The sequence below is a fragment of the Mastacembelus armatus genome, chromosome 3, assembly GCF_900324485.2.
Source record: "Mastacembelus armatus chromosome 3, fMasArm1.2, whole genome shotgun sequence".
Lineage (NCBI taxonomy): Eukaryota > Metazoa > Chordata > Actinopteri > Synbranchiformes > Mastacembelidae > Mastacembelus > Mastacembelus armatus.
The window spans coordinates 9,251,805-9,263,180 of NC_046635.1; the positions used below are offsets into that span (position 1 = coordinate 9,251,805).

The window sequence follows — 11,376 nt, forward strand, 5'->3', positions numbered from 1 at the left end:
ATAGTGAGGGGGCCCTCATTACTCCATGTACATATGCAAACACAAACATATACACACAACACACCTGTACACACACCTACATTTCCAGCAGGAAATCTATCACCATTGATCTCCATCCTTTCTCACTTTCTCCTCTTTCATGATGTGAAAAGCTTACAGCACCCGCTTCACTCAAAAACCTTGCATAAGCTCTTCCATGGCATTTAACACCCTATCAACATTTTACACGGTTGCTTATTGCCATGCTGTTATGACTTCCTGTCCCAGAACAATAACTATAAGCTTCCTTTTCTGAATTAGAGCCCTAAGGCAACGGAAGATGGAGGACAAAATGAGGGGGCTGAAATGCAGAGCAGAGATAAACACGCCGCTTGCCACTAACAGTCCCATTGTCTCAAATCTATTTAACAGTCAACAGTTTAGTGAAAACACACCCAATCAACAAAGCATGTTATTACAGCGATCCTCTTCAGGTTTTATCAAAGATTATGATAAATCATGACATTAATTCTAAAATAAAACTGTGAACACCCAACACATATTATTTTCAAATTCATCTCTTCTGTTCAAACTCACCTCTATTAATTCTCTCATTTGTATTCCTGACCTAGGCTCCAGTCACCTACGGGTGTAAAGGTCAGCACAGATGGCTCCCGTTGCAGCTATCTACAACCAAGCCAAAGGACTGCTTTTATTGCTGAGATGTGGAACCTTTCTTTTGACTTTTGAGCAGTTTCCTGAACCAAATTCATAAAGTATGTAAAACTCTTTCATGTAATTCTTCAGCAGTTCAGCATGTTTAGTGTTGTCTGCTTATGTGTGTAGAGATGTCCAGTGCTTTACAGAAATGTCTGAATATGGAAGATATCAAAGATATTAGAATTTGTGCAGATTCAATATTTCAAATGTATCCTAAATTAGAAAATTAATGTGACTTATCTCTTTAACATTTAAAAAAATTGCTTTAAATAGGTGTCCCTGTGATGCAAAAAACAAAACCAGTGGTAATTTGGTATAGTATGAAGAACAATTCGAAAGGCACAATCATTCATAATCAAAAGGTAAATAAATCAACCCCAAGCCTAAAAAAAACAAAAAAAAAAACCAACCTCAAACTGGTTCTCACACCCCACTGCATATCTTTAAGATTAGCATCAGACATCACTACTTTTTTTATTTTCACTTTCCCACTGATGAGGGCATCATTCAGTGTTGTTTTGACCTTGTGTGGGTGTATTTCCTCTAAGAGTATGTGTACCTTTTAAGTCTGCAATGCTGCATTTAAAGGAAGACACCGTAATACTCATTGTTTACTGACCTGATATTCATGGTTAGCTGTTATCTCGCAAAAACCTGAAAACTATTTGTGAATGCTCACAGCTCTCCAATATAAACCTCTCATCTTTCTGGCCTTTGAGCACACTAGCATGCACAAAGGACAATAGATAACAGCCATACAAATCAGTGACAGGGGTCTTATTTTAAGTTGGATGTTTGTATTTTGCTTTATAATCTGATATTTGTGTATAACGTATAATTCCAAATATATTCTTAACAATAAAATAACAAGCAACCAAATGAGCAAATGCCAGATATTTCCCAGCACAGAGCCAAAGAGCACATTGTATGCTGACAGGCAGAAACTCATTAGCAACATACAGTACTTGAGGCTCATGAGCACTTATCGAATGACATGCATGTATACTGACATACACTCATTATCACTCATCAATCAGCACAGCCAACTAGACAAAGACCTGTCCACAATAAAGGTAAGAGAGGGAAAACATTAGCAAATTACTTTTTTACAATTGACTTTGTGTCCATTGCATCAGTTAGTATTATAGCACTTAAAATTAAACGCTCAGATATTTTAGGGCTCTTATACAGTTTTTTTTTTAATATTGCCTAAAAATATATCACACCTGAAGTTGTCTTAAAATATACTGATGCATTCTTCCACCCATGTTTGATCCACAGATCAACAAACAACAGAATATGCACAGAAATAGAAGGCTGCTCAATAGCTGCTTATTGTCAGTGCTAAGGTGTTATGTTTTATGCTACGTTATTTTAACCCACGAGGTGAGAGAGTAATAGCAATAGAAGGATGGCCTACATAACAACAGTGCAGAACAAAGAAAAAGGTTTGGGCCAGAGATGTAAAGGCACCTGGCAGGTCTAGCATTTGATGTGTTTCCAGGTGTCACATTTTTCCTCAGCCTTCACCAGTAAACACAACAGAATAACAGCATATAAGGACATTTGCACATCAGTCTCAACTTGACATGCTGTCTCCTCCGATGATTTTGCCACCCTCCCAGCAGTCAGAAGTTTTATGCTAATATACTACCTAAGGCTCTTCACCAAATTAAAAACATTTGTCAGTGTTTCAGGTGTTTGGACTGATTAAATCTAACAGAAGCTAATCTTGACTGGAACTTTTTGTAATAATAAAAAAAAACTACCATGCTGCTCCAGCCAATCTAGTAACCAGTATGCCAGTATATCTGCCCCTATTGATGTTGCAAGAACCAGTTTAGCCCTAAAAAAGGACCTTTAGAACATTTGATTGGATGATTAATGAGTTGGTAATTGGTCCAACAGAAAATCAATGCGTGACTTTGTTTGGCAAGGCAGTACAAAATGCTATTTTCTGTTTTGCCCTTCTTTGTCTCTCATCTCTTCCCTTTTTCTTGTAATTTTTATTTGAACCTGTGATACCCTCTTTGCCTGTTCCTCTGTAAGCAAGTCTCAGATTGTAGATAAAACAACCATCTGGTCCCTCACCATCAGCTTTATCACTCAAATGATGAACAATCATCTGTGCTGTCAATCAATAAACACGTCAAGCTATAGAAATAATGGTCCCAAGGCTGGTACGCCAAAGCAATTCAAGACTCAGCCTGATTCACATTTGTCACACTTGAATAACAGCAGCGTTTTATATGGAAATACCTTTACCTCTGTCTTATAGACAACACTGTTTCTTCCATTAGCAGCAATCTTTCACTGTTGAGAAAAGAAATATATCAAAAGTGAATGTGCCTGTGAAGAACAGCAGCAGGTGATGCTCTCTGCACATTTAAATGCTAATGTCATACTGCTCCTCAAACAAATGCGGCAGCTAATGAGATGGCTTGGTGAATGCACCTTAAGCCGAAGTAATGACATAAATGACAGCGTACTGGAGGCGTAGAGTCATCTTATGACTCACAGCACAGCGGGAGCGTAGGTAAAATGGGTAAGCTCACACATACACACTAACCCCCATACACACACTTAGGCAAAACAAAAATGCTAACTGTATGCCAAGGTTACCTCTGAAAGTCCAGGTTTCAAATTGGAGCTTCTGGATACTCAACACCTGCATCTTGCTGTTTTTCTGTACAAATCTAAAAAAAAATTGAAGATGTAAAAATTACAATTTCTGAGAAAAAGACTGATCCAAATTGACAACTGTTAACATCAATCATATGCTACCTAGTAAGTGCATGTAAACATGTACATGCACACACACTTTTTTACTACAACTTTACACTGTTTATGCTGTCTTTGTACTTGCAGGGTTGGCATGTCTGTATCTATGAGCAGTTCATTCTACAATTTGACTTGGTGCCCTGCATGGCTGGCTGCTATATCCATCACCTATATTTTGTTATACTTATTTTTACATTTACACTTACAGCATGTTGTCCTGTATTAGAAACTTCACAGATCAGAATTTGGGCTGGGGTCTGTTTTGGACCCTGCATCAGTCTGATAATATAGCCAAGATAAACTAAACTATACAAATAAATAATACTGAATGGAATCATTTATTTCTTACCATCTTACCATCATCATTATTTTTTAATGAGAACACCACCAATTTTGCATATGGAGATTAGTTTGAACAAGTTGTTAATTAGCTTGTGATAACAGTTGTATAAGGTCTTCTGCAGCTATGGATAGACCTTTCTGAAATCTGAGAAAGTAATTTGACTAATGTTAAGATGTAAAAATAAATGCCACTCTCCAGAAAAACTCTAGTAAGTGGATGTTTAATAACCATCCCAAATCTGATGCTGATCATATAACAAACATTGCTGATCATATAGAAAACATTTCACTAACCACCAAAGTTCCCCTACCTTTTTGCAAAAACGTTTGCTTACAATTATGACATCTACACATTAGAGTTGATAAGGAATGTGAAAGGATTTGGATTCGATAAATACATTTTATGATTTGATACAGTGCGGTTCTAGATGTAAGGTAAAAGTAAAGTAGAAGGCCTTAAAATATTATATAGAGTAGAGTTACCGTAATACAAAATTGTCATAATAGACACATTTATCAAATGTTTCAATTATACACAGGAGGCGATCACAGAGGACACAACCTTGAAGGGAAAGCAGAGTGGTTTCATGTAGACAAATCCAGTTAACAAATAAGGCTATTTCAATTCTTCTCTCTCTCCCTCTCTCTCTCCTTCTCTGGGTGCCACCTCAGAACGATTCTTTAGTGCCACCCATGATTAATGCAGCTATGAATGGCTTTCACTTTTACCACACACTGTGGGAGAAGAGTTTCCTTCATCCTTTTGCTCTCTCTTTTTTCTTAGCCATTCAGCTTTGCTCCCAGTGTGACCCGATTTAGTCCATGAGTGTGAGACTGATTCGGAATTATTAACATTCTAATGACATAAAATGAGGTGAAATAACGTGCACACATCCTTCACTGATTCCAGGGGATACCACTGTACTTGAAAAAAAATTATCTTCAGTTTAAACTATGTAATCCACAGACTGATTATTCATTGGTTTAACAAGGATATAGAATGAAAGAGCACATGTAGTACTGCAAAGTACCATTCCATATTTTGACACTGCCATCTAAAAAAAACAAAAAAAACAAATCTAGTTGCATTTATTGGTTAATACTTTGAGTTTGGTTCGGAAACTGGATATGAAGCTTTACCCCAGAAAAAATATGTAACATTAAGCAATTTTTTGAACCTACGGAATTTCTAAGACACATTTTAGACCTATTTTTTCTCTATGAGTGACAAATCTTAAAATATAGAAAATGTACAGGTTTGATTGGCTATAAAATTGGGGAAAGAGCTAATTGCTGTCTTGTGTAGTTGCTGCAAAGCTGTGACTTACATTACACAGTACAGTTATGAGGCCCTCAGTTTGCTAAAATACACTCGTGTTATTGATTTTGAGCATTAAACCCAAAGATAAATTATCAAAAACACAGTATACATCTTCATCAAACAGGCAAAGAAATAAGAAAAGGTTTTGACAAAGACAAATATCACATTTGTGAAATTTACATCCTATTTGTATTACAGCTGCAGTCACCATAGTCATCCAAGGAACCCCTACAAAGACCAGTAGATTTTTGATTGCGTAATTGCATGTGCGGAAGCAATGGTACTGTACTTAAAGCAACATTGAAGATAACAACATGCTGGTATAATAAGGGTACAGTCAAAAGAGATTTGGTACACTATCTGCCTTGCCCTTTACTTTTAAATTAGCACAGTGTAATTTTCAACACAGGAAAATGTAAGCAACACATCTTGCTGATCAACAATATCTTATACAAACCTCACCATTCCTCAGTTACTCATTGTTATTGATTTTCTGAAGGTGTGGGTCACAAATGTGTGTGAAGAATGTTCAACAAATAAAGACAAATTCTCCATGCATTCTGGAGACTGACTACTCAGATCAAAATCGGTTTTACAGCAGGATCAGAGAAGTAGGACAGAGAAACAACGGCGATAGGAAAATAAAAACAACATGCCATGGCTGATGCTGTAGGAGTTAGCTTGCTGCTTTATCACTGGCACAGAGGTGCTTTTCGTTCTCTTCTCTTTCAGAAATTATGTTAAAATAAATTTCACGTGATCTCTACACCATCTGAAGCATCACTGCTCCCTAGGTTCTTATCCCCTCAGAGAAAAAAAACAACAATAATTTGAAGACTGGCTCACATTTTACGAACTGTCACCAACAATGAAGCAAGAAATGCCAAAACAGTGTCCCACTAACCATGCCTGAGTGATCCACAGAATGTGACCTGAATTTTGGCTAGCTTTCCTTACCTGTTATTAAAGATAATAACAATTCACATCCTTCATCCAAAAGCCAATGTTTTATCAAGAATAACAGTCGCCCCATCAAAGACTGGTCAAGCCACATTAGATCAATATTACTCAGTAAATGAAAGCTATAAGCAATAGCTTGGTTGCCAAACAAAGAAGTCTAGTGAGTGTTTTTAAAGAAACATGACAGAAACAGACACACAGATCACACTTTCAGGAAAATCAAATGAGACAGTGCTGTCAAAACAACTTAAGTAACACTGATCTGGCTGTCATATTCATGTGTGTGATACTAGACCAGTGTCAGGAGCTGGACAACAAGGGCTAACCCAAATACAGGACACCGTCTTTGGAAATAAGTAACTGCAAATGTTATACAGCCAGGCATTTGTATGTTATTGCATGAAATGTTTTATCATTGATCCGCTTTGACTTAAATATACACTTTTTAAAAGCAATATGTATGTCATATGAGTACTCTAGCGTTCCAAAAGATGAAACAATCCAGTATGTTATGAACACTGGATACAAATTTGAATACAAAATGTCGACTTTGTATATAATGTCAAACTGAATATGCAATTTGAATATTTCCTGGGAGCTGCAACATTATCAGATATGTGATGACGAGTCAGTTATCATTGCAGCTCTGTCTAAATTTGATGCTGCCCACTTGTAAACCAGAAAACAATCTCCCTTGTAATGAATAGCAAATTGCGATAACTCTATAAACTGAGGACAAAGTTAAAAAATAGCTACCAGAAAGCTAAAAAAAAAAAAAAAGGATTAAAGTCCTTACTGTGCAAACGGAACAGCAAGTGGAGCTGTACAGTGGAAGATGATGTACCACAGAGCAATGCAGATACAGCATATTATGTTAAAATGTTATTTTACATGACCTTACGAAACACAGCTGGTATGGATAAAAAGGTTCAGCATATTTTGAATTGGTAAATGCAGAGGCGAAATGGCTTCTGTCAGCTCTAAATTCTGTCTTACTCTTGAACACCCTACAGCTAACAGTTTTGCCTAATTTTTCTAACCATTTTTAAGCTGCACATGGCTGAATGTGAAATAAGCCTACACAGCATTCTAAGAGCATAAAGCTCTGCCCAAGCAGCAAAATCTTTTCTTTTTTTTTCTTTCTGTATTTGCATACAGACCTGACTCAACAAAGACAGGGTGTTTGGCGATTAGACTGATTTCAGGGCTTTGTATATAAACTGCGCAAAACTTAAACTGAGCCAGGCTAATCACTACTAAGTTAAAATGAGTCTAAAAATTATACATACAAACTCATAAGGCATCTGATTTCTATAATATTGTAGAGCTCTGTGTTGGTTTTCAAAGCCGAGCATCAGCGTGACTGACTGTAGTGATGGTGTCATCTGGAGATAAATCCTCCACAGATGGTGAATAATAAAAGAAGTCATAGGACAATATGATGGCAGCCATACAATAATACCTCACAGAAAGGTTAGGGATAGCTCATGATTTTGTATAATACTGAAAAACTTCACACTGACTTTAAATTACATATTAGCATTTAACCAAAACAATGAACATTCCCTTAACTTAAAGCACTTTTGTTGTCTAAACCCAAGCAAAGAAGGTAATCAGGATGTGACTACCTGGCTCTGGTGTCACATTTGCACACAATGTAATCCTGCCATCTCTTAGAAAAAATCCCATTAAAAAAGATGTCACACGACAGCAGCACCACAGCATAACTGGGACAACTATTTAGTAACGTATAAACATAATTTCTAAGAGACGCAGGGTTGAGCCAGTTGACTCTGTTTCTAGACATTGACTCTAAAGTCCAAAAGTACTGCTGAAACAATCAGTCGATAAAGCTGGATGACAATTTTGTTAATCAAATAGTTCTTTTAATCATGTATGAAGGGAAAAAAATCCAATGTTCTGGTTCCAGCATCACAAACGTGAAAATTTGCTATTATTTTACATCACTGTTTACAACAGTGGTTCCCAAACTTTTTTTGCCACCCCCTCTTAGGCAAGATAATCCCCCCACACCACCACTGTTAACACACAACAGTGGTTCACAGCTCATCCTCTACAAGGTAAATCCTGTGAATGATAGAAATTGTGCTCACTGTAATTGCTCACACAAAGCTTTTCTACAGTAACTGTAACAAAACTGCAGCACTACTTATCTTACAAAAGCCCTGTCATAAATCAACCTTTCAGTTGCCTTTTTGCCTTTGTAACAGTTCTGCAATATGGAAATAAACACCCACAATGTAGGTCTAACTATAGATTTTATTTTCTTTTGCCAAAGGGTGTATTATTCTGTGATTGTACCTCCGCCCACGCCAATGTTATGAACAGCAGAGAATGGTAATGTTTGAAATGTGAAACTAATTGCTTACAAAGCTTTTAGGAAGATACACAGATATTATAAAATAGATGACTGGTTCACTTTTGGAGCTGCTATCCGTAACACTAAGGTTGACTCATTTCTGCCAAAGGGATGTCGCTGGCTGAACAAGGTAATAAGTGTGATCAATTGTCTTGATAGCATAATGATTTAATCACAGATTTCCAAGTAGTTATTATTATCTTTCATAATTTGTGCAGCAGGGCTGGAAGCTTTGCCCTATTCTGTTTTCCTCCTGCAGAGTCCAATTTAGTATCCTCCAGCTGCAGCATGAATAAGATCCCAGCAAGCTGCAGGGGGGTGTCTGTCCTTCAGTGCAGGTGCTACATTAAAAAAAAAAAAAGAAAAAAAAAACTATCCCAGGCTAAAATGATTGTAACCCAATGCAGATAAGTCAAAAGCATGCACAAGAGGACAGAACAGAGCAGTCTGGAGGAAGGGAGGGCAGAGCTAGAGAAGAAGGTGGAAAAATAAAGTAAATAATGATGAAAACATAATATTTTCACTTTCAACATAGCAGCAAGTCAACATGCTGTGTACATTTTCCAAAACCTTATAGGTTCCTATCCTGGGGACCTTCACTTTCTCTAATAACCACCATTACACTCCTCTGTCTGCCCTATACTTTACAGCCCTGGTCATCTCTCTCTTCCTCAGCTACACCATGGCCATTGTTCTCCTTTCTCTTTCACTCTGTTCTCCACTCCACCCCATTCTTCCATCTCTGTTCTGTCCCACTGTTAACCTCTTTGTTTGCATCAGAAAATCTGCCACATTTTATTAGCAGTTGTCTTTACACAAAAATCTTTCTAGTAACTATACAAATAAACATTATTAGATCATTTGTAAAGGCTAAGATGTGAGTGACTGAATCTTCATTATTATTAGTTTAGTTTATTATTATTGCTACATGTTTTTTTTTTTACTGCTCATGTTTTCAATCAGGTGTACAAAGGTTCAATAATTAATGATTTGTGTCCTACTGTGCGTCCAAATGGTTCTTTTAAATGTCATTTTAATGTTACCAAATTTATTGTTCTTTTGTTTCTGTTCTTCAACTGCTTTAACATAGCCAAATCTCAAATTGAATTATTAGACATAAATCTTACTGTATCATCAAAACCATAAGGTTTAACCGTCTGTTATTAACCCAATTAATCTTAACATATACAGTATATATTGAAATATATGTTACACATTCAGTCACATCAACTCCAAGGGTATTATCACTGAGAGAAAACAACAAAACAAGAGTTGTATATCACACAAGTGGGCGATGGCTATTGAAAAGCATTCTGCACAACTGAATGAGGACAGATGCTAAGGGCATAACACTGTATGTTGCAAAGCAGACCTAGAGCCTGTCCCAGCTCCTTCTGAACAATGACCAGCTCCACATAAGGCATGTCAGCGACTGCTCTCCCCTCTGGTAGGCACTGACACAGAGTGGTACACCACAGGCACTAATGAATACACAACCCCTCCACCAAATACAGGAGTCAGACACCTTACACGATGTTTGGGTCTTACACAACTTGCATTAAAACAAATAATTTAGGCAGAGGCTATTATGGTGGACTTAGTGTAACAGTTTTCAACTTCAGTGTTACAAATGGCGAGGTGGATTGGGGAAATTCAACTGAATGTCAAGCAAGCATGGGGTAACAGGATGCACAGGGTGTATTTTAAAGAAAATAAGCACAATAACAGGGTGGAATAAATCTTTTTCAGAAAGAGAAGTCAAAGTAGCCTGGACATGCTTGAGGTGAGGTTTAATAAAAAACGATGCAGAAATGCAATTGGACCATTAAGGACATCTCATTAACGACCTTCTCCATCTGATGAGACACTAAAGGCCTATGGCAACATAACTACAATTGATATTTTTTGGCGTAGACTAAGCTGCGCAGAGATGAATCACCGAGAATCATTAAGGTGTGAACTGTCTTCAAAAAGCAGTTCGTGCTTTCACTGTGTTACCCAGGAAATAATACGACCCAAATTAAACGCCAGACTTTCAATGTAGAAAACGTTTTCGGTCAGAGCTCACCGCCCTGTTGTCCACACCGACACCGAGCAATCAGCATCCATCCACCGCTAACACAGGACACACAGCCTGGCTGCACGGAGCGGGGGCTCATCGATCTTTATCGATGATCAGCTGTCTCATCATAACGTTTTAACTTAAAAACCCGTCCTACCTGGAGAATTTCCTTTGCTGATCGAGTCACCTCTTTCTCAGATTCGTGAGGGATGGAGCTGGCTGGTCGCGCATCCCTCAGTGTTTCACCCACAGACAGCGAGCGGAGCTGTGCGGCTGACTGCGGCGCCCCGGAACCAGTATACGATAACACGAGCCCACTGCAGTCGTCTGGTCGGTGAATACACCAGCTACCCCACCCGAGCAGGACCACCACCTGGACAAAGAGTTACCATTACCACATCCAGTACACACTGTGGAAAACATAGTTAACGACAGCTCCACATACTGGGGTTAATATAAAAAAATACTGGACGTTTTAGAGCAAACAACAACGTCCAGACTGTTTAACAACATTTAAAAATAATTTTGTCACATTACTGCACTTTGTGTTTGTGCTGAACATACTTGACAGTATAAACAAGACAAAGCCATTTCAAAAATGTTTAATGCTGCATTGACTTTTAAATGCGTTAGCATTAGCAATGTGGTTAGCTAGAAACTAGCGTTAACTCCGCTAATGTGTTAGCAGTCAAAGTTTATAAAACCTAGAGGGGTCGTTTATAAACACAGCCCTACTCTGTTAGTATTTAAGTTAGTGTTTAAGCTCTTCAAATAGTCCTCTAACAACTTGGATTAAAAAAAAACAAAAAACATTTTGTCTGCTACGCTACA

General features: G+C 37.6%; 1 protein-coding gene across 1 annotated transcript in view; it reads right to left on the minus strand.

The window, feature by feature from the left end:
* apba2b (amyloid beta (A4) precursor protein-binding, family A, member 2b) overlaps positions 1-10,832 on the minus strand; it is a 52,159-nt gene extending 41,327 nt beyond the window's left edge. Inside the window, exon 1 of the mRNA XM_026319629.1 lies at positions 10,703-10,832. The gene's annotated coding sequence lies outside the window, so the exon portion shown is untranslated. The remainder of the gene's footprint in view (positions 1-10,702) is intronic.
* Positions 10,833-11,376: the final 544 nt, after the last annotated feature.